Source organism: Miniopterus natalensis, chromosome 8 (genome assembly GCF_054644295.1).
Source record: "Miniopterus natalensis isolate mMinNat1 chromosome 8, mMinNat1.hap1, whole genome shotgun sequence".
Taxonomy (NCBI): Eukaryota; Metazoa; Chordata; class Mammalia; order Chiroptera; family Miniopteridae; genus Miniopterus; species Miniopterus natalensis.
The window spans coordinates 17,832,276-17,856,330 of NC_142088.1; the positions used below are offsets into that span (position 1 = coordinate 17,832,276).

The following is a 24,055-nucleotide window of genomic DNA, read 5'->3' on the forward strand; positions in this document are numbered from 1 at the left end:
ATTAAGATATTCAGCACTCAGTGAATATATTGATGATTTTCTAATACATTAACTTTAGATGAACACAGTCCTGCCTCATGCCATGGAGACAAATATGCATGTCCTTTTTTCTGATTTTAGGGTGGAGCTTTTTCATTCACTAGCAGGCTGAGCTACAGCAGTAAAACCTGCCCTCTATTTTTCTTTTATTCCAGTTGAAGGGTGGCTCTGCATAGTCCCATCTGTGTATGCTAATAATTCCCACTCAAGACAACTGCTCATGTGAGAAGCGCTGTATTTCATGATACAACACTCATCTGAGCAAACACAGAGCAGAGGAGACTTTGGTTGAAAAAAACAATTTATTGATATTTTAAAATTTTTTAAAGAAAATGTTGGTTACTAAGAGAATGTACGGAATCTTCTTACCTGGAAGACTTTCAATGTAAAATGAGCACATAAATGTTTGGAATGATTTAGGTTTTATTTTTTTAAAAAAAACAAATAAATTCAGTATAGGTTTTTATATGTAAACCTAACCTCTTCCAGCCCATCTTAAATTGTTATGTTGCACTGTTGTTTAAGAAAACTGTACATCTAATCTTAAAGTATTTTGATATTAAGAGATCATCTGATATTTTATTTCTTAGGGGAAAAACCTGATTTTTAACACATGAAATCCAACTAATGTAGGGCTGAATGTGCCACGCAAGGTGCCATTATTATCACAGCCATTTTGCCATTAATTTCTTAAACCAAAGCATAAATACAAGATGAATAACAGCTGATTATGCATCATTAAAGCAGAGAAGTATCTGGGGGTTCAGACAGTTCACTAAAGGAACAACAGCATCACTACAATTATACTGTCATTCTGAGATTTAATAACAGAGTGTAAAACACAAACACCATAGGGTACACTTCCACTCTGTGTAAAACGTCTACAGCATTCCTTTTTTGGTTAGTCTATCTTCAAAATACAGACAAGCAGGAGAAAACAGAGAGTAAAAAAGAAAACTGTAGGAGTGAAATGTAGGAATTATGAGGGGAAAAATAAAGGTTAAGATTAAATATTCCTAATTTGTGTTATAGGGAAGAAAAAAACCCAATAGATGTAAATTTTTATTTATATACATGAAAGATCAATATTGCTTGCAGAGAGGATGGTAACTGGGTAGTATATGCCCTTTGTTTATAAAACAAAAGAATGCTCTAAGGATGCAGCAAAGGTGTTTAGGTAAGCCAGCCCCCTCTGCCTCCTCCGTGGTCCAGCCTTCACAGAGGTCACTGGCTGGTACTGAGTGTGGATGCAGGCTGAGGCTGGAGGAGGGAGGAAATGTCATGACAGACAGGACTGTGTGCTTCAAGTACCAGACGTACTGCTACTGAGGATATCAAGATTTGGATCGACCCTTTAATACGGTTTTATTCTAATGCAACTGATGAGGTTTCATTCTGAAGATGTATTTTTTCAGAAATGTCATTATCAGAGGCAGAAAAAATGGGATGAACTGGCATAAGTCTCAGGATATCATAAAGAGGCACTAAAATACCATGATTTTTTTCTAGGTGTGTGAGAAAAAAACAAAATGTTTAAGGAGGTCCTTAAAGAAAAGAAACTGATCTATGCTTAAAAAGGGAAAGGAGAGTTCTCAATGGAATGCCTTTCTAGAAAAGACCTGCCAGGGGACTAGATCAAAGTGGATTTTATCTCCTTGAAAAAGCTGGGGAAACTAAATAGCTCCTAGAAATAGGTCTTCAGCATTTGCATATAGGTCAACCCTCCCCTCTACTCTGTCTGCTTCTAGAGATCACTGGTCCATCCCCGGAGGAGAAAAGTACCTAGGCTGTCACTCCCCTACTCCTAACCTCAAATAAATGACCAGGCTTACTCAGAGGGCTAGCCTTGCAAATGGACATATTTTGATTTCAAGATGCCCTTTGGGGTCCTTAAGTACTCCACGTCAAAACTCAGTACTGTCTAAAATTCCATTAACAGCTGATTCAGTCTTTCTATATAAAACTAGAGGGGAGGCTGTAAAGGTGAGTGCGAGGCTGAGCTACATGTCTCTAAAACTCGGCAATTCTAAAATACTGTGTGGTCAAATAACAAGGGAAACTACTAACTAATATCAGGTTGTTTCTGAGTACAGAGAGGATTAGATTGCAAGAGAAAAGCCGGCATCTAAACGCTTTACTGAGTCCAAACAACAGAGTTTAACGTTGCAAAAGATTCTGAGAGGGGGGAAAAAAAGATGCTGTGAACAGAGCTATTCTTAGCCTGCTACAGCTGTGCCTGCTGCATACACCCAGAAGCAAGTTTGCTGAAGATCTGTATTAAGCATTCCAACCTCGTTCAGCATGTGCATTTGTTCAGGTCCAATTAGAAAAGTGTGGTTTTGACGAGGGGATCCTTTCCAGAGGTGTGGATAAACTTAAGGAAACCAATGAGGAATCTTGCAACAAGCAGGGACGAGAAAAGCAGGCAGCTGTTACTATTCCCAAGGCTTGGAAGCAAGAGAAAGCACTGGCATAAGCAGACTCCACCAAAGCTAGGACTCCCCACCTGCCCACCACCTACCCTTGCTTCCCACTGGCTCAGTCCAGCAGGAAGCAGAGGAGACAGGAGCCTGGATGGGTCAGACCGTAAGGGTCACGCTCTCCCCTCGCCCGGGGTAAGAGAGGTCAATGGAGATAGGGCTGAATTTAAAATCCTTTATAAACATTTTCCCCCCTTAACACGGTCCAGCTTCATTTTAAATAACCTTCAGTACCAAAGGGTATACTATGGCAGGATCGGCGAATAAGTAGCTCAATTGTTTAGATTCAAATTATGTGGATTTGCATTATATCCCTTAGGTCACCAGTCCAGTGACTACTGTCATCTGTCATACTCAGCAGAGGAAATAAAAGGTGAAACTCAATCTGCTAATAACTTTGGAAAAGAGAAAACTCACAAGAGAAGAACTTAGAAATTCCAATAATTATAGCTATTATACAGTAGGCTACAGCTTGCAGTACAGTTCAAACATTTTTCATGTGATCTACACTGCCCATTTTAATAAGCTACACTGAGATGACTTCTATTAAATTCTAATTTTTAAAATCATTGTAATGAATTAAAAAAAAAAATCATAGAGCAATAGGACTTTCCAATTAGCTATAGTCCTTAATCAAATGGTTGAACATTTACTATTTACAAGATGTTCTTGGATGATCTGTGGGATACTGAGGTAACACACATGAACTTCATCTTTATTAAAGATATTCTGAAGAACTTATGCTTGAACAAAGGCAAATAATAAAAAGTTTTAAGTATTTAAGTACTAAGTGATGTAGTAAAAATGTGTGGTCTCTATTTCAGTATTGGAAGCTAATGTTAGAAATTCCATTTATAATTTTTTCCTAAGGATAAAAAATAAAATGAAATGTTCCGTATATTTAATATATGGATTGGCACTGGAATCATCACTTGGTCTATATGTCAAATGCCACATATTACCAAGACTAAGTGAGCTATTTAGCAGATGAATGCGTGGTCCCTAATAAAAGGAGTAAGAGAAGTTTCCACCTGTTCATTTCTCTTGGCTTATTACAGTGAATAATAGTTTGTGTTCCCAGGTCAGTGAGTAAAAAGCTTAACACTTACAAAATAAGTGACTTTAAAATGTCTCTATGCAGAAACAGCAAATGGATGATAATATTAACAAAACTCACATGGAAAAAATAATAAAAACAGCATGTCTCTAGTCTTCAATAAAAATTTTTCAGATAAAGACAATAAAAGCCTATACATATCTAAAAAGAAGTCAAAGAAATTGAGAATCATTAGAAAGATAATTTATAATATAATTTATGTCCGATAGATATTGATGATGAGACTCACTTAAATTCTCTATTTCATGCTTAACTCACCCTTTAAAATTTTTACAATTATATAACAGTTCTGATCTAAAGAATGCTTTAAAATATACTAAACAAATTTGATATGTATAAGATAGTATCTTCAATACTGTTTTAGCAATAGGGTGTGCTATCAAAATGTTTTGAGATCACTGGTACAGACTACAAATGTGGGAAGGCTTGATGAAAGAGGTGGGACTTGAAATGAAAACTTAGGGTTTGGTTATATAATGAGGAGAGGGAAGGGCATTCTCTAAACATCTGGTTGTCTTAATCAGTCCTTCCTAAAAGCATTCCTGTAGTTCTGGAACAAGAAACAAGACAGTTTATTCCTTCCTAAAGATTTGTGTCTGTTGGGCTTGAAACAATTTTCTGACCCTAATGTACCTTCTTTCATTTATATATATATATATATATATATATATATATATATATATATATATATATATATATATATATATATATGCTGGGTACCTACTACAATCCAGCCAATGTGCTAGGTGATACACTGGTAAAGAAGATTCAAGGATTTACAGTCTAATGGCTGGGTAGTCACCTGCCTCTCTAGGCCAAGGTGCTAAACTTGGATAGCTATCTATCTAATCCCTAAAAAATTCTGGCACTAAATCAAAGTAGACCAATGGAAGTAAGTTCAAAATGTAGTCATAGGACCCTAGTAAGGACATTATGAAAGTGGGCCTTAGGTACAGTGTCCTCCTATCTCTCTCGTCCAAAAACCACAACTATAAACACCAATAGTATGCAGTAGCTACCACATTTTCCAGAAAGACCAGTGTAATGGGTTGAGTGGTAGTCCCCCAAAAGATAAGTTTATACCCCAGCTCCCAGAACTTGTTAATGTTATCTTATTTGGAAACAATGATCTTTGAAGATATAATTACATTAAAGAACTTGAGATGAAGAGATCATGTATTATCTGAATGGCCCTAAATCTAATGAAGTATCCTTGTAAGAAGCACATGGGATATTTAAGAGACAAAAGAGTGGAAGGCCAAGTGAAAACAGAGACAGAGACTGAAGTGATGCAGCCACAAGCCAAAGAATACCAACAGCTAACTGAAGCTGAAAGAGGCAAGGAACAGAATTTTCTCTACACATTTCAGAATGCTGGCCTCCAGAACTGTGAGAGAATAAATTTCTATTGTTTTAAGACGCCAAGTTTGTGGTAATATGTTAGAGCAGCCACAAGAAATTAATACAACCAGGGAAGACTCTGGCATCACAGTATGCGGTCCAGAGATGTTGTTCCACTAATTCTTGGGAAGTTGTAAAAGCAGGCAGTATTAAGAATTTTGGTTTGGGAGGCATGCAAGAGGGTGGCTTGCATCTCTCTGAACTAGGCATGGACTACCATCCACTATGTTTTCAGTTATCAGGACGTACTCTGTTTCTTATATGGAAGTGCTGACGGCACAGGTCTCTCAAAGTTAGAGGATCAGGAACAACCTGACATTAGCTTAAGTAATCATCTGCTAGGTGACCCTTGGGGTTAGTTAGCAAAATCACTAAGGACTGTATCAAGAAGTACATGACCATCCTCTCCACCAGCAAGTGAGGATGTACCGTCAGACTCTCTAGACTAAATGGCATTGCTTCTTCCCCTAGCCACTTGATTTTTTAACAAAAATGTCTCCCTACAAATGAATGTTTTACTAAGATGTTAGCAAAGGAGAACTCTGTAGCTCAGGGTTATGGACCATGGTATACTTCAGTGTCCTAGCAAAGCTGAAAAGGTAGAATCTAAACTCAAAGGGAATAGCCTAATCCACCAGAAGTAGTTTAAGGAGACATGGCGACTAACACTTCAGTGGTTCCAGGCACATTGGTGGGCTAGTATTTGGTAGTTCCATGAAAGTGACCTCTTGCCTACAATCAAACTTGAGTGCTTATCAGCCACTACAAAGCCTTATTTTTATGGCTTCCTATCATGAAAATAGAAAGTTCATGATCACTTGAGTGAAATAACACTTGGAGCTGAGCACAAAGGTGTCTGCGTCTAGGCACTAAGGAAGGCCACAGTGTCAGGTCCATGTGAAACTCAGGTCTGGGAGAAGCCAGGCAGTTACTCTGGTGTCCAGTTATTTACCGAGACATTAGTTCCAGAAAGGGGAAGCAAGAGGTGGGGAGTGGCAAGCTGGAGCTCTGTTGACCTTAGAGGACCTAGGTAGTCTTAAAATACCTAGAGCAGCTAGATAGGTGAGATCTGAGGAAATATCTGCTATCCGACTGACACTGACAAACCTTTGAAGTCTTGGAAAATGAATACAGCTCTTTGTACTTGAAGTTGGCATGGACTAATTAAATCTCAATAGAGGACCAAGGGCTTCAAAACCTGTAGAATTTACTTAACTAGTGGCAGGATGATGGGAAGTAGCAAGCTGTTTGGCTCTCGCTGGTATTGGTTCCACAAAGAAAAAAACAATTCCCATAATTTGAGAAAACCAAGGTGTGTTCATTCAGACCTGGGTGGAGAGATAAGACAGCCTGAACATCCTCTCCCTCCACCCATTTTAACGATGTAATTTTAGATGCTTCTGTTGTTACTATAAAATTGTTTCCCTTGGCTAATTCATGTCTAGGTAGTTCTCGGTTGGCTTTCTACATCAAAAACTTTCCATTGTAAATTTAAAGTATGTTTCCTTTTTTTCACTAAATATCTGACATTTCCAAAATAATATAATGTGGCAGCTCTATTTGAAAAACTAAACTGAGGTTGTTGGTGGGGACAAGGAGGGTAAACATATCCAAGCTATCCTTGGGATCTTTGTTTTTCAATTAAAAGGATAGAATACACAATGAAACATTAAAGCTAAGTCAAAGGAAGAGAAAAATCCAAGACAGACTGTTGGATACAACTACAGTCGAACTGTGGACTGAAGGCCTACACGAATCTAAAGAACCAGGCACTGTATGTCATAGCCACACTCAGCAATCTGCTCGAGTTACCTTTACTTTTGTATTTGAGATTTGTTAGTCAGTGGATAAAAAGTGAGAAACGAGATAGAAAGTGAAACTTTTCTTAAATAATTACTTTTTCTAAAAATACACCAAGCCTATAACCATATTATGGCATTAAATTGAACAATTTTGAACAATTTCCCACAAATCCAAATATTTTCTGTTATTTGGTTGCTTGGCATCTTGCAGAATATTGTGATGAAATACTGACTTTCTTTTAGTGGCATTCTGTAATGTGCAGGAGGCACAGGTACTTAGGTTATGATTGTCAAAAGCATGTGGCTTTTTGTTTGCTTAGTTTACAGTATGCTTTATGGTCTATACACAAAAAGAAAAGCACTGCTATGCCTCCTTCTTAAGTTTAAGCCCACATATCATTAAAACATGCTGCTTAATACCTCAATGCAAAATTGCTGTTATGAGTAATTTCTTGGAAGATGTGGGTGGCTGAATGGTTTGACAATGCTAATTGTTATTCCCAAGTTTAGTCCTGTTGATAGAACATGATTTTCTTGCATGTTTAGTAAGTCATCATAGTTTAAATGTTACATAAAATGACTTCCTACTATCTTAATGTGGACAGTCTATGCGCCCAGCAGGATCTTGTGTTCTGAGTCATTTTTGCTATTTGATAAAAAAACAAGAGCACCAATTTCCTCTTGGCTCCACCCACATTTTGGCTACATGTTTTAAGGGTGTTGCAATGTCTATGCCGAAAAACCTGTGCCACATAGCTTTAAGGTTTTAAGAAAACCCAAACATTGAAACCACACCCTATAAATCTATTCTGAGCAATGATTATGACATGGCTTTTAATTTCATGTGATATCACTATCACCATTGCCTAAGCAGAGATTTATATTGTGCATCTCACAATTAGTTTTAAAAATAAAGTGTGAACATAAAGCTCTTTCTTGAGAGCTTAAAGGCAATAATGATTATCAGTGTCCCTACTGATCATCAGATGTGTTCAAATGAAATTGTGCTTTATTAGTGATTTTTAAAATTTCTTAGATATTTCTTAAAATTTCTTAAATATTTCTTAAAATTCCTTAGATACAATGGAGTAGGTATCACAATCTGAATATTCTCAAAGATTACACTCTAACCTTAATGATCCCAAAATATTATTTTCTAATTCCAGTGACTTTAAAGCCATATAGTTCTTAAGAAATTTGCAGATTATAGAATCAGGCAAAAACAATACAGCATTCAAATTAAAATAATCAACCCCACCATCTTCAGAGTAATGCTGGTAATCCATCCAGCATCATAAAACCTTGACTTATGCTTTTCAAAATGTAATAACCAAACATTTTTTTGAAAATGTGCCATTTTATAAATTTTTTTAGAATTAAATGTGCAATTTTAAAAATTGCTCTCAATCAAAAAAATGTAATGCAGAAACTAAGTGCTTTTCACACTTCTTCAAAGGGTATTTCAATAGCAAACTGCCTCAATAATGACTCGGTTTGAATAAATTTCATTATAGTTAAATTCCAAGTTAAATACATTACATACCCCTGTAAAAGTGACTGCAATAGAATTTGAATTATGCTTTAATTTTTATTTTCCCTCTAACAAACTATTTTAATTTTATTAATCTGCAACCAAAAACTTAATATCATGATTCAAAGCATCAACCCAGTTCAAGTTCTAATTTTAGACCAACAGCTCTGCTTCCCCATACATAATACTGACTGGCTGGATTTAATTAGAATGTATGTTTATATTTGACCTCACAGCCTCGCTAGATATAATCCAGGACTTTTAATTACAAGATACTAATTTGTATTGCAAAATGTTCACTATATATTATTTAGGTGTAAATTATTGTTTTTCTTATTCGATGAGACTGAGTAATATAATTAATCCTTGAGGAAAGACAAGAAATATTGAATGTGATAGACATATAAATTTCATATTTTAGTCCCCAAGACAGACTTAAAGTCAGAGGTCCTAATTTCCTTTATCTTCCAGTAGCAGTGATAAAACAATTCAGAAAGTGTTATGAGTCATTTTTTTTCTGAAAACTTACTGCATATTTACTACACTCCAATGCTGTGCCTGACACTGTGCCTCATTTTCACATAAGCTATCACAAGTAACTTTCATGATCACCTGTGGAGATAAGAACTACCTATGGTGAAGAAACTGGGGCTCAGAGCCTTCAGTTTACGCAGGGTTAGGTAGAAAAATGCAACAACTGCTCTTTGGGAGTGGATGGTGAAGAGATTGGGAGCATGATAAAAATACTTGGTATTCCAAAGTATTTGACTAAAGTTAGCTCCCTAGATGAAAACTCAATGTAGTAGACATGCACTAATTTCATCAAAGTCATCAATAGCAAAAGCTAAACAGAACCAAAAAAGATTGTTCAGTTCCACAAGTAATTACTGTGTTTTAGATGCTAGGCACTCTACTGGGCACTGGGTTTGCAAAGATAAATAGGGTACCTCCTTCTTTCAAGAAGCATAAACATCCAGAGAGAGAAATACAAAAGCTGATCTAGTTTTTAAAAACGAAAAGCAGTTAGTCATGGGGAAAGAAAACTACAATGGGAAGAACAGAGTGAGTAATGGGTAGGGAGTTACAAAAGTTTAGTAGTTCTGAGGGAGGCCAAAAATATAGGCAGAAAGTGGTGGAAAATAAGATTGAAGAGACAGCATACTTACAGATTTCCATGGCCTTCTAGGCTATGCTAAAAAGTCAAAGAAGAAGGATTTTGAACAGAAGAGTGAACTGGATGGATGGTTTGGAAATATCACTCAAGTTCATATAAAGACTGCATTTATTGGAAAAACATTGGAGGCAGGAAATCTTTGCTGTATTTCAGACAAAAGGTGAAGAATCAATTCAATGAGAGTAGAGATGAAACAAAAAATGTGAAGAAACATATATTTAAAAATATATGAGGAGTCTAGAATGGCTTTTGATTTCAGACTTGGAATAGTTCCATTACCTAAAAAAGGGATCCTAAGAGGAATGTAGGATGGCTACTGAAGTAAGTTGGTTTATGAATATGTCAGGTTTCAGATGCCTACAGAAGCCAAGTGGAGCCACCTGGCAGACAGTGGGATGTATGAACCTGCCTCTCCGAAAGGAACCGCAAGATAGAGATACAGATTACAGAGTTGCCAGAATACAGGTGGTTGGTAAAGTCCTGAGAATGGAACAGATCAACTAGTAAGAGCATATGTGGAAAAGAGTCATGAATCTAAACAAAAAGGTGTCGGGAGATGGGTGCTAAAATTTAAGTTGATGATTAAACACATATGCTAATCACACTCTTCATTATTTCAGGCAGCTGTCTGGACACTACAGAAATTGCTCAGTAGCCCATATAAACTTTATGGTAATACAAAAGGCAAAATCATTGATCAATGTTTTATAAAAATGTGTATAAGGCCCCTATACCCCAAAGTTTTGGAGTTTAAAATTCTTTTTTCCCCTCACTTCCATAGTTTGTATAAAACCCAATTATAAATTGTATGTGTTTACATTTTTATTTCCTCACTGGCATTTGATTTTTTTCATTACAGAGCCACAATGTCTGATTGATATTAAATATTAGGATTTGAAAGTCGGTTCAAATGACATTCAAACCTGTATGCGTTATGTGCAGCCCTTTGGACTTTTTCTGAAGTGTTGAAATTTAGACAAAATATGATAAAAACTAATTTATTTGTGAAAATCCTTGGATTTAAAAGCTATCATGGATTTTTTGTTCTATGGTTAATATAGACAATCCTAGCCAATATTATGCAAAATCTTTCCATTTTGTTCCCATGTGTCTATTTTGTTCCCACTGACTGTCTGCACTGTGTTCAGAGACCTCTGTCTTGATTCATAAAACCACATGAATTGAAATGCAACTCATGCCAGCACTGTAGTTCAATTTACAGTCCTGCTGTGCTACTGATGCACTGGCTTCCTAAGTTCCATGCATGGTTATCTTGTGATTTGGACTCAGTCCCAGCAGAACTAAAGGTCTGTTCCTCGATTAATTCAGCTGCCCAGAGTACTAGACAATCCATGGGTTGTATCCACTTAGTTCCTTGTAAATCACTTCCCTCGAAGCCTTTCAGTTCATCAGTCCTGACTTGTGCATAATAGAAAATCTTCCCAAACAATTTTCTTATGTGATTGCACTGGTCACTGTCTGGGAAAAAAAGGCTCTCATTGTTCCCTTTGGATAATTTACATTTTCATTCTAGTTCCAAAACAGCTGGCCTCTGCTTTGAAAAATGATACAATGAATACTTTGGGCATACTTCTTTCTTCTCCCCTTCCTTTCCAAAGCCTCATGTCTTCCAAAGTTGTTACATCTGAAGTAAAAGACATTCTCAGAGAATTTAAATGGATATTTACAGACCTGCAAGTTAAAATTTAAACGACTTAGGACAAGTGTTTTATCCGTAAGTCTCATAGATTGTTTTCAGACTCACACAAAAATAAACACGATATCATATATATTAGTGAATACGTTTTATTTGCCTTTCAAAACAATTCTTTTCTTGTTAGAATCCACACCAGCTACTGGAAGGGCAAGTATCTTCCAAGTATGTATGTTTGCATTCCCCTTTTCCTAAAGCCCTACCTCAGTCTTATCTTTCCAATAGCTGATTATTTGTGTCACTCATTTTAACACATAACCATGTTATGACTTGGATTTTTCAAGGCATTCACCCATGAGTTTTCTCCCCCAAGTACTTTTGGACAGGTAAATTAGTGATGTGATACGTGTTCATTTAAAGCCTGTTTAGTTATTCAAAAGATGTGAGACAGCTGTCTTTCTCAATTCCACAGAAAGCTCCTGGGGAGTAAGGATGCAGTCTTGTTTTTTTCCTTCTTACTGCTAACATGGCTCATCACCGTAGGAGGCTCATAACTGGTTCTTAATAAACATTTGCTGCAAGATAAAATAGGTGTATTCACAATGGATAGAACTGTTCCTCTGTATGGTGCCTCCTAATTCCAATCTTTCTTTGTGACATTCAGCTTTCTCTAATAAAAAGCTTATCTGTTCAGCATACCAATCGCTGAAATCTTCGCTAGGCAAATAGCTAACACAACAAAACTGATTTGTACAAATGTGAATTAACACAATGCAGTCCCACAGAATATGAAGCAGTCTTGAAGATAATTAAATGTATCCTCTCATGTTGTAGATTAGGAAACTGAGGCCCAGAGTGTCAAATGGCTTTTCCAAAGTCTCAAAAAGAGGGTAGCAATACAAAGCTTTCTGAGTCACAAACAAAGGCAAAGGTAGGGTATTTTAGGTAAGTTGGATTTGTTTATTCATTTTAAAAGAGAAAGATATGTCTTTGATTCCTTCAGATCTTACCACCCAAAAAATAATCACCATTTACTTTCTGGTATAAGACCAAACAAGTCTTGTTAAATTTGGGGGGATTCTAAACTGGTTTCTCTACAACCATTCATTCATTCATTCAAAAATATTTATTGGCCACTCCCTTCGTCCACACAATTTTCTTGGCAATGGGTATGTCCTGTAGATACTGTACAAACAAGCAAATAAAAATTATATAGTGACTAAGGTATCATATTCTCTACTTTAAAAATGAGACTATGGAATTTTTCAAAGATAAATATTTAAAATGTAAACCATTCTATGAAAATGTATAGAGCTTACATACAATGATACAGAGAGATAAATCTAACCACAATGTAATAGAATAGTTTTTATCATGATAAAGTTACAGTGTAGGCTACAACAAAAAATAAATGAATCTGTAAGATATTATTCTCATTTACATATCTTTCAAACACATTCAGTGCACTGAGCATATCCATTAACATTGTATATCCCAGTACCAACTACTGGAATGACTCAGGGCTGACTTAAAATTTTGTGAAGTCAGCTTTATGCCCAAAAGGTTTACAGCTACTTAATTTCAAGCTGTTTTTTTGTGTGTATTTAGATATAAAAATCTGGAAGTTGGTACTTCCTTTATGAGTCTGTGCAGACAAGCTGTCTTTTGTAAATCACACACACACTCTGAGAATCTTGTTCAAAGGAGTATAGGTTTGAATAAATGTGGACCTTAACAATCAATGGTAGTTGTGGAATTAGGCAATCAGGTGTGAAGTCTTATAAATGATAAAACAGAGCAGCAACGTGGGCTCATTACTTCTGCAAAGGCAAAGTAAACTTGGAGTTACACAAAGTGATCGCCCTGTAATTCCTCTCTCTGTTCCCCATTTCATCCACTCTAATCTCAGAAATGGAGAAGAAACTTTTATAGACCTTCAGTGATGAGTCATCAGAATGTTCATGTACAATTTCAAAGGTTTAACTTTTAAATTTTATTAACTTAAGTAGTGACAGTATTACTCAGTAAATTATATTTAAGTATAAAATGAAATTCTCATTAGAGTTGGTAAAGGTTTGTTCAACAAGGGGTCCATTTCTGTTCTATCATTAGATTACATTATTGTATACCATAGTTATCTCAAATTTGAAATACTGTTTCTGTGTTAACTACATTCTGTCTTGTGGACACATGTACACCTAGATTTTATGAAGATGATATGTAATAGTAAATCTGACCAGAGATTTACAAGGGAGCTATGTCATCATAAGGTTACTGTTCACTCCATTGTGAGGACTCTGACATGAGGCCAGGAATGGCATGAATAAGTGCCACGTTGTCTAGGCCAACAGCACTTTTCTGCGCAGGAGCATTTTCCAGACGTGCTTTGGTCTAAACCAGGGCTCCCCAGCTCACTGATGGAAGTAGGTTCTCCACATACATAACCTTCTCTGCACATCTAAGGACCTCTAAAGGCATAATAATAGGGGAAAAGAAACTGCAGTTGTTCCATATCTTTTCCTCTATCTCTTCCCAGAAAAAGGATGTTGAATAAATTCAGGGGAGTTATTCACACAATAAACTATATTTTATCACAAGATATAAAGTCATGGTTATTTCATTTGTTGCAGTTTCCAAAGGTTCCTCTTGTGTTTTTGATGTTTTATATATGAAAAATAACCCCACATAATACAAACAATTTTAACCTTGAAAGAGTTATTTTAAGACAATAAAGAGGATGTTCTCGAGGTTGACTATGCATACATCCTTCTTTATAGACCTGCTTTCCTAAACAGCTGGTGTCTACAATAAAATGTGATTTTTTCTTTATTTGCCATGGGAAGTTCAAATTGAATTTGCTTTAAGAAAATATGATGCAATCTCTTCATCATAACTAATTTACTACTATTGAACCTGACCTTCTTGCTAATATTCAAGACACTCTGTATGTTACACTACAATAAAATTAGCATATCACCATACCTGTTGTTATCCCTGTGATATGCCTGGGCGACGATATCCACTGAAACCTGGTTGCATATATTCAGAAACCGGTAAACCTGTGTACACCGAAGGCCAATCAACCACTGTTTTGCCTATGTTCCTGTCTGACTGAAATGCAACTTGTTATAATTTCTAATTCTCTGGGACACTAAATCATACAAAATGATTAAGCGAAACAATTCTAATCTAAAGCACAAGTACACATAAACTGGAATTAATCTCTATCTAGCCACCAGGGGCTTTCTAAGATATCTTCTTCTCGTATAGTATTCTATTTTTCTTAACTTTTAAAGATGAACACTGCCATTTCCCATGACCCTCCCCCCTTTGATTATGTCTAAAAATTATTATCAAGTCATACCAAAGTGATAACATGTTTTTCAGGCTAATGGTCACATGAAGGGCTCTCTTGCCTTTTACACCATTTCTGTAAGAGTCATACAAATAATTTCGCATTAATTTAATGTGAGTCAGAATTAGTCTGTTTAATTCCAATGTACTGACAAGACCTACTATTAAAATTAGAAGGCAACAGTATCATTTCACATGAAGAATATGTAAAACAAACCAAAAAACTCAAAACTCATAATTCATTATGCCAGATCTCACTGTGGAACGAGAAACCTCATGCAGTATTCTGGAGAGAAAGAGACCAGTGTTTAAATACCTGAATCTTAACCCCCAGAATATTTCCATGGGCATGCATTTATAAGAAAGAAAACATTTGGGTTTCAGCAGTCTCCAACCAGGCCCTGGGGTCCTGAGGGCTGAAAAACTGTTTGAAAGGCATTTGAGACAACAAACATGGAGAAAGGTTTCAGAAGCAACTAATCCACCCCATTTTTTATGTGTGAAGGTAACAGACTTAAAGTTCTGCAATCACACAGTCACACAAAAGTTACAGTTTATTTCTGAGAAAATTATTTCAGTTGTGGAAACTGAATAACAAAAGCTATGCAGTCTGTCCTAATTCAACAGCAGAATGTGGCTGAAAGACCACCATCGTTACTCCTGGGAAGTAAGAATTGCTCTCATCACAGACTTCAATTAAAAGTGGAGCTCTAATGAAAATATAAAAGATAGCTTTATTTATACCTTATCTTGTTCTAACAGGAATTTTTATAAAACAGAACAAAGGGAAATCATAAGAAAATAAAACACGAAAAAGTCAGTATGTGACATGTGTACTATAGGTTCTTCACAGTTACTTATAGTGGGACACGATTTTATTCTGAGGTTACTACAGGCCAAGAAAAAAATAAAAACCCAACCAGTGCTCACATGATAAGACCAAGCCAGTGGCTTAGGACAAGGTCTCCAGTTTCTAATATGCTCTAACTTGAGAGAAATCAAAATATTCCCCACATGGGTCTTCATAAAGGGAAATATGTAACTATGGTCCTTATACAGTCTTCATGCACTTATGACCTCTTGAAAGTACAGTTATTATCATTTCAAAGTCATGTTCTAAACTCATGTTCAAGTACATCAACATACACCAGGTGTTCACAAACTACAGTCCATAGGTCAAATGGGCCTGTCACCTGGTTTTGTAAAAAAGTTTTATTGGAACATTGCAATTCCCACCTGTTTACATATTGTTTATGGCTGCTTTCCTGCTCCAAGAGCAGAGATGAGTAAATGGGAGAAACTGTATATAGTCCACAGAGACTAAAAAATTTTCTGTCCAGCCCTTTACAGCATAGCTTGCCAATACCCACCATATGATATTAGTTATAAAGACATTAAACATGTTTAGAATGCAAATATTTAAAATCAAATAAATATCTAACAAAAATGTGTTTGCAATCTTTAGCAAGAAAACCTGTGTTTACTTAGATATACACAAACATTGCTTTTCAATAACTATTTACGAAATTAACTTGTGAAGTCATGTAGTATATTTCCAATACAGCCTAGAAATCAGAGAAGTTGTTGAATTGAAATTCGTTTTTATTTCTTTGTTTCGTTTTCCAAAGCCCATGTCCTTTTAAAAATACCTATTTTGCATGAACATGACATAACCCCACAGGAACTCATATTATTCACTGACTATAGTTCTACATGGCTTCTAACTCTTGACTCTCTCAAGTCTGTCTTCCTGAGGATGCCAAAGATTTGGTATTCCTCACTCCAACATTTCTATCACTGCCCCCCACCTCCATTCTTTTGTATTGATATTTTCTCAATTGTTCATGAAAATTCCTGCAACCACAGCTCCCAAACAAGAACCTTAGTCTCTTACTCTAAATAGGTTGATATCTCTATGCCACACCATATGTAGAAATTCTAGAACTGCGACTAAGTCCTCTCAAATTTGTCTTCCAAATTTGTCACCACCTTCCTCATGCCACTCCCCAGGTCAAAACCCTTCACTGACTCCAATGAACTTATGGTAAAACCAAAACTCCTACTAAGCCCAGTATTTAAGGACCTCTAAAAATACAAGGTCATCCATCCATTCCACTCTTCTCCAAAAGAAATCGTCCACTGCAGGCAATCTGGTATGCCTAGCTCATTGGCACCTCAGTGCTTTGGCTTTTGTTATCGTCCTATCTGGGAGTTTTTCCAAACCCAGCCACTTAGGCAGCCCCCTCCATGCCCTGCTTCCCACATGAAATCTGTAGCTTCTGCACACGGTGATACAGGTCCCTCCACTGAATTTGCATAGCACTTATAGGACATACTATTCTTCATCATGAAATTGGGTCAGCTCACTTACTGAATTCTCAAGAGATTTAGGCCATTGCCTCTAAGAAACAAACATGTGCTACTCTGTCACTTAATGTATTTATACATTTCAGTACCATGTTGGTTGTTGCTTGGCACCTGGCCTTGTTTACAACTAGAGCTGTTGTGGGGAAACAGCCAAAGAACACACTCATATTGAAACTGGAATGACTCCTGTGAGTACTTTTCTCAAACATGGATTTGTACTTTTCTGTTTAGATTTGTTTCAAAAAACTTAGTTTTGGGTGCAAAACAGCTACAAAGGGTTAAAATTACTTTTACATGTAACTCTCCAATATCTAAAGCAAATGACATACTTTAGGTTGCCTATGTTTAGAGCATTATATTAGATCGTGTTCTAATCTTATATCCACCACTGACTTCTCATTTTCCAAATCATTTCTCTCTTGTGATTTAACGCATTAGTGAATCAGATACAGGTATAGCTACAGGAATTTAGAAGATATAATTAATCTTTGAAAGCTTTTATGAGATTTTCAAAAACATTCTCCTTTTACTACCTGAAAATTTAGAAAACACTGAAAGTTGAATACAAGTCAAATCCCTTCTCATGGTCAAGAGGACCAATGTGGCCTGGTACCTGCCTTCTGCTCAGATCTCCTGTCCCACACACTCTAGCATGTTCATTAGACTCCAGTGTCACTGGCTCTGTATTTGTTTCTCAAATTCAGCAGGCTTCCTCTTGCTTTAAGGCCATTGCTTTTTCTACTCCCTCTGGTTTGAAAACTCTTCCCCTGCCTATTCCTACGTCTGACTGCTTCTCATTACTCATGTCTCCAAAGGCAGCCTATCCCATCCCAGACAAGTTCTCCTGCATGGCTTTGTTTCCTGTTCCTTATAGCATTCTTCCTGTCTGAAATGCTCATTCATTTATTCGTTTACTTGTTAATCTCTGTCTCCTACTACTAGAATATAAGCACCATGAGGGCAGGAATGTATATGGTTTGTCTCAATATCTTAAACATTCAAAAAAGAGTCTGCTGTATACTAGGGATCCAATAACTATTTCTTAGATAAATAAATGATTTATGGAGCATGATATTAGAAATACTTAGGGCTCACTAGCCTGATCCATAAGCGGCAGAAAGACAGAGAGTGAATCCTTCCCAAGAACATCATTTACTAAAAGGTATTATTTTAATTCTTTATAGATCACTTAGATTTTTAGACCATCTCATTCAATAAACCACATCAAAGAACAGCACAGAATATCTTATAGTTTGGAAGACCTGCTTTCTTTCTTTCTTTTTTTTTTAATATGTCTTTCTTGATTTCAGAGAGAGGAAGGGAGAGGGAGAGAGAGAGAAACATCAGTGATGAGAGAGTCATTGACCGGCTGCCTCCTGCACTCCCCCGACTGGGGATCGAGCCCGCAACCAGGGCACGTGCCCCGACCAGGAATCCAACCCCAATCGCCTGGATCCTAGGTCGACGCTCAACCGCTGAGCAACTGGCGAGACCTGCTTTCTTAAGTGTAGATTTCTAGTGTGTGATTAAGATGGCTTTTTTCCTGTATTTATGGCTCAAAATAAAGATACTTCAGGGGAAGACAACATGCACAGCCATTCTTTTACAAGTGTGCATCTACTCAGTGGCAAACCAATACTCCAGTCCTGAGGGGTGATTAAACATGTTCTCATATGTTTAGGACATGACATAGACATCAGAACATAATATCTAACATCCTCTCACAGAAGTGTGACATTAGAGTCCCTTCATTCCCTAGACAGCGGTATAGTTTCAGTTTTCACTGACTAGGAACATGCTTCTCTTTAAATATTTAAGCATGGTTTCTGCTTAATTTTGTCCCTCCAAGATGCTCTTCATGCCTTTCAAATATTTGTCAACTCAAGACTCCACAATGCCTAAGCAGCATGGGTGCAGGTAAAGCTCTACAGAACACAGTAACCATGGAAACACCTAATTCTTAATTAAATTGTCATCTCCTAGAAAGAAGGAGGAAAGAAAGAACACAAGAGGGATGGAGCACTGGAGGCAGAGAAACAGGAAGACTTACAAGAGCAGGAAAGTAAGAGGAAGCAGGCACAGACAGAGGCCCACAACTTTTCTAGCTCAGTTCCTTTAAGCTAAAAATGTTAAAGCTGGGGACCACACAAAAGGAAAGCTATTTTTGAGGACATTTCATGGTTCTAAAAGTCAGGAAAAAGTTTCAACATGGCTATTTTTGTTGGATTCCCTTTGTACACAGAACCAAGTTTAAACACAGATTCAATCAATCTGGAGGCATCAGCATGAACAGTTTAAGTTAAAGAAAAAAAAACTCCTTTGCTTTCCAAGTACCTTGAGTCTGGGCACACATCCCCAAGGAGTTTAAACCTGTATCCTAAGAGATCCAAACCACAGGAATGGCCCTAGGGCAGGAGCCTTGTCAGCGTTCCCTGGATCAGGTTTAGGCTCACCACTCTCAGTAGTGTAGCTGGCGCGTAGCTGGTTGGAATGGTTTTAGAATTCTGAGTCCCTCCCTCTTTTATATTCATGTGAAAGTCACAGGTGAGTCACCTCACCCTACTCTGAGCTCAGAGAACAGGAATATAATCAGAACTGGAACAGAATCAAAGCGGAATGGTTCCTCACTGCTGCCCCGACCCAAGAGCTAAACTCTGGGTACAAATAATGGAAAAAAACAAGGTAGTAACTTTTCTTCCTGATTTAGAAAGGCCCTCTAGAGAAAGGAAGCAGGATCAAAGGCTGGAAATATAAAAAAAATTATTCAAGGCTAGAAGGTATAAAAGCCAAGATCAAAGAAAGACCAAGAGAAGGATGCAGATCTGAAAAGGACAGGGAGCATAAAACTGAAATAAAGATATAATTTTTAAAATTTCAAATAAAAATAGCAGGCTGTATTTGCATTTTCTAATGATTGATATTTTTATTTATTTATTTATTTTGCCAATATCAATTAAAAGGAAGGAGCAAAGGAAAGAGAAAAAGGGTGAGAAGGGGGAAAGAAGAAAGGAAAGAAGGGCAGGGATAAGTCAAGCTGTGTAATCTTGTAAGTAAAATTATGTTTTCTAAAAGGCTTATAACATAACAAAGAAAAAAATTATATAGAAATTTCCCCCTCTAGTGTGTCTTAATGGAAAACAAATTGTTTAAACTTTCCCCCAAAGTCCACAATATAAATTTAACAACTGACTGAAGGAGGAAATCCTGTGCTCTTTATTTTTGCCTAAATTTCCACAGAATTCAATAAAATGTATAAGTAAAAAGCACCGTTTATAATATTACCACTCAAAGGGAAGGTTACCTCTCGTGAACAGGAAAGATTAAGTTCAAAGATTAGAGTCAAAGTAGTTTTCATTAAAAGACAACTGTGTCCGCATTGTTTTAAAATTTTTAATTCACTGCAGAATTGTTTCCAATAAGGACCCTTAATAAATTTTACAAGGAAACACCTACGACCATTAGTTCAAAGTAATGACAAGGGAAGGATATAGACAAAATATGATGTTGCGGTAGAAAAATAAAACAGATGTCTTCCCTCTCCACCCTCTTAGGCAAAATGCTTCTCCATCCTAAGTGGACGACTACTAACGGCTGAAAATTTCCATCAGTTCATCGTCTCCCTCTAGCCCCACCCGCTCACCCAAACTTTCCCACAGATCCTCTCCCTTGATTTTGCCCTTTTTGTACCACTTCTTTGTAGTTCTTCAACTGCTCTGTGGTTCTTTAACTGCCTAGAATCAGTTCCTGGGACTGATACCTCCTTGAGAATACCAAAAGGTGTTTCTTGAAATACTCTGAATTGGAATTTCCATGTGCTACCCAGCATTTAATGACATGTTCTACAGCTTGAACTATTTGAGAGATGGTAGTAAGTGCTTGCATTATGTATGTGGATATAAACACACACACTCAAAGGGAGTTATAGTTTATCATTCCCTGATTTAAATGTATATATGTGAAATAAAGAAGGTAGGATTCCTTAGAACATTTATATAACTGATGCATAAAAGCTTGTCTTTGAGGCCCTAAAGCATTGCTTCCATGTCTGAGGGCAGTCCCTGGTACTGTGTGTCATATCTATCACACAACAGCTACACATGGAATGCTTCTTATAAAAGAAACAAATCTCTCCAACTTTACTGGTAAATTCCTTAAATTCATAAATTCCTTTTTATTTTGCTTTTTGTTATGTTAATAAGCCTCTTAGAAATTAATTTTACTTATAAGATGAAACAGCTTGAGAGAACAAAAGTAGCAAAAAGAACAAGCATATCTGACAGTCAGAAAGGACTCAAAAACTTAATAGCATCTTCAACTCAAGTATCAGAGATAAAACAGCATATGACTATTTCAGAATGTTATCAGATTTTATACGTTTACTAATGCCTTACCTAAACTTTTAGCATTCAGAAGTACAGTACTGACCTGGAGGTAGTGTTATCATCTAGGGCAGCTGTTATTTAAGATTCTTTATCTTAATCTGTCAAAAGGAAATTAAGAATTAAAAAAATTCATTAATCAATCCCTGACCAATGTGGCACTGCTGGTTGAGTATTGACCCATGCACCAAAAGGCCTCTGGTTCAATTCCCAGTCACGACATATACCCAGGTTGTGAGTTCAGCCCCCAGTCGGGATGCATACAGAAGGCAGTCAATTGATATTTCTCTCTCACATCAATGTTTCTCTCTCCCTCTCCCTTCCTCTCTCTCTCAAATCAATTAAAAAATACATATTTTAAAAAGAATTCATTAATCAGAGTAATCAACTCGAATACTAAAATCCTTAACTTGGTTTCACATGGTCTGTTGCACATGGATATCAATAATTACATGCTTCCATGTATACATTTAAGCAAATGTAATAACTATTTAATTTTAAAGTCCAACTGTGCAACTATAGTTCTCAAAGGCATAGCAGTCCAGTCTGTTATCTAGTTGCTAGTAAAATCCAACACAAAATATGTGTGTCATAAAAAATATGCAAAAATACACCAATAAGTATTTTTCTTCCCTCTCCTTTCTGATGTTTAGAAAATTTGCAAGTTGATTTAAGTCAAAAACGGTAAAGGAATGAAATTATTCCTTCAGGCTTAGAAGACTCTGTGCCAAGTTTCATTTCTGCCTGCATATTTTTGACCACGTTCAAGAGCCCTGAAAAGAAACACATAAAAAAGAAAATATCCCTTTAACCTCAGGGGAGCAACATTCCTAGAGGCTGCTGCGGGAGAGAAGGGCTCTGCCCTGAGCGGGTGTGCTCCTGGTGTTTGGTTTCCACCCGAGGATGCCTGCTCTCAATGACTCTGAAGCAGCTACTCTGATGAGGTGACGCTGCGCCGGTTTCACTGGGTCATGCTCTCTCAGCACATTCTTCCTCCCTCTCCTCCCTGCAAAGGTGCCGTAAACAAGCCATCCCGAAAGAGCTGTTCAGGTGATTAACAAATCCTAAATTTGAAATTCCTGAGAGCACGAGCTCAGCTTTTGGTCGTCTAGACACAACGAGGAGCTTAAAGCAGCACAGCCGGCCAGAAAGAAACAGGTTATCTGACTAAAAGAGGTGGGGGTGGGGGTGGGGGGATAAGAAAGGAGAGAAATAAAGAAAATCAAAATTAATGCAACCAAAGTACTGTGTGTTTTTTAAAGGAGGCTCACTTTTTAAATTGCTTAGATCTCCAGATTTAATTTAAGCAATTTTCTACGTAGGAAGTTTTGAAAAAAAAACTTTCAGAGATTAAAGATATTATAGCAAACTGTGAACTACTATAAATTAAAATTAAGTAAAGCATGTATCACTGATCCTAAAGACACAATAGCCCTGATAATATGCAAATCATGAATACAGATGTAAACCTATGGTAACCAGATAAAATTACCAGGAACTCAATGTTAAAATGCACAAACAAATAAAATAGTCTTTATAGAAAGAAAAAAAATGCCTCATCTTTTCTTGGTGGGAGGATACTTTTGTGCATAAAGGGGAAGGGGTGATTGAGAGACCCATGATTTACAAATTCATAAAGATTTCTGCCGAAATACATAGATGCCTATTGCCGAGTGAAAGGGGTGTTTTGTGTCACGTTCAGGTTAAAGAAGGTAATCGTCCTCTTGGGCATTCTAAAGGGCTTTTATTTATTTAATCTACCTTCATTGCCAAAAAAATTATAATTGCACACAGTAAAATGACAGGGTGACAGAGCTGCGCTTTATCCTGGGCCGGTACCTGCAGCTCAAGCATGGAACATTTTGCATAATACGGCTCACATAAAAGGCTTTGTTCTCCATCGCCTCGGTGCGGCTGCAAACCTCAATTTCACTTTGTCGTCATTGCCATTCCCAGAGTGACCATTTTTAAATAAATAATACCTTTAACATGGAAGTTAGCTCCTTACCAACATTCATCAATCTCTCTGCCTCACATTCAAAATTATACACCACCAACAATATTCTTTTGTTCTGCACTACAGATCTCATTTACACCATAATTCCCAAACCCTGAAAGGTAAATTTAAAAAGGTTTGTGCCTTAGGTATCCACTCTCTTTTGCAGTGTCATGTATATAGTATTACATATGTGTGTGTGTATGTGGTGTGCACACATGTGCATGAGTGTGTGTGTGTGCGTGTGCGCGCATTTAAACAAAAACCTTTCGCACTGAGTCAGTTTTAAAGGGTCTATCTCCTCAGCATTATGCTAGGGACTTACAGCAGACAGTACACCGCAATCCTTATGAACGGGCTTGTCGCTAATGAAAGCCTTTTATTTCCTAACAAAATCCTGAAGCCCCGTCGCAGGCAGTATTACACCAATTTCCAGTTTTCAAGGATGTTTTTCCCTGACCCTGCCGCTTTACCACCTCCCCGCCCCCACCCAAATACACACCTCCCCACGCCTCTTACACACTCCGTCTGCAAATGTCCATCCTTAAACAAAAGACAAGGCGGGGGAAGGAAGGCACTGCAGCCCCCCCCCCCAAAAAATGCCTTTTTAAAAAGAAAAAGAACAGACGTCCTGTGGATGCCGCTGCCCAGCCCCATCGTCCGAAAGGGAAGCCTGTGGATGCCCAAGCTCACCAGACTCATTTTCCCGTCCCGCCCTCCAGCCGGATCAGACATGGATTTTCATTTTCCTAAAATTACAA

At 37.1% G+C, this 24,055-nt stretch overlaps 1 protein-coding gene across 1 annotated transcript in view; it reads right to left on the reverse strand.

The window, feature by feature from the left end:
* The window catches only part of MAP2 (microtubule associated protein 2), a 214,141-nt gene extending 191,924 nt beyond the window's left edge, over nucleotides 1-22,217 (reverse strand). The window contains exon 1 of the mRNA XM_087819610.1: nucleotides 21,345-22,217. The gene's annotated coding sequence lies outside the window, so the exon portion shown is untranslated. The remainder of the gene's footprint in view (nucleotides 1-21,344) is intronic.
* Between the last annotated feature and the right edge of the window lie 1,838 nt (nucleotides 22,218-24,055).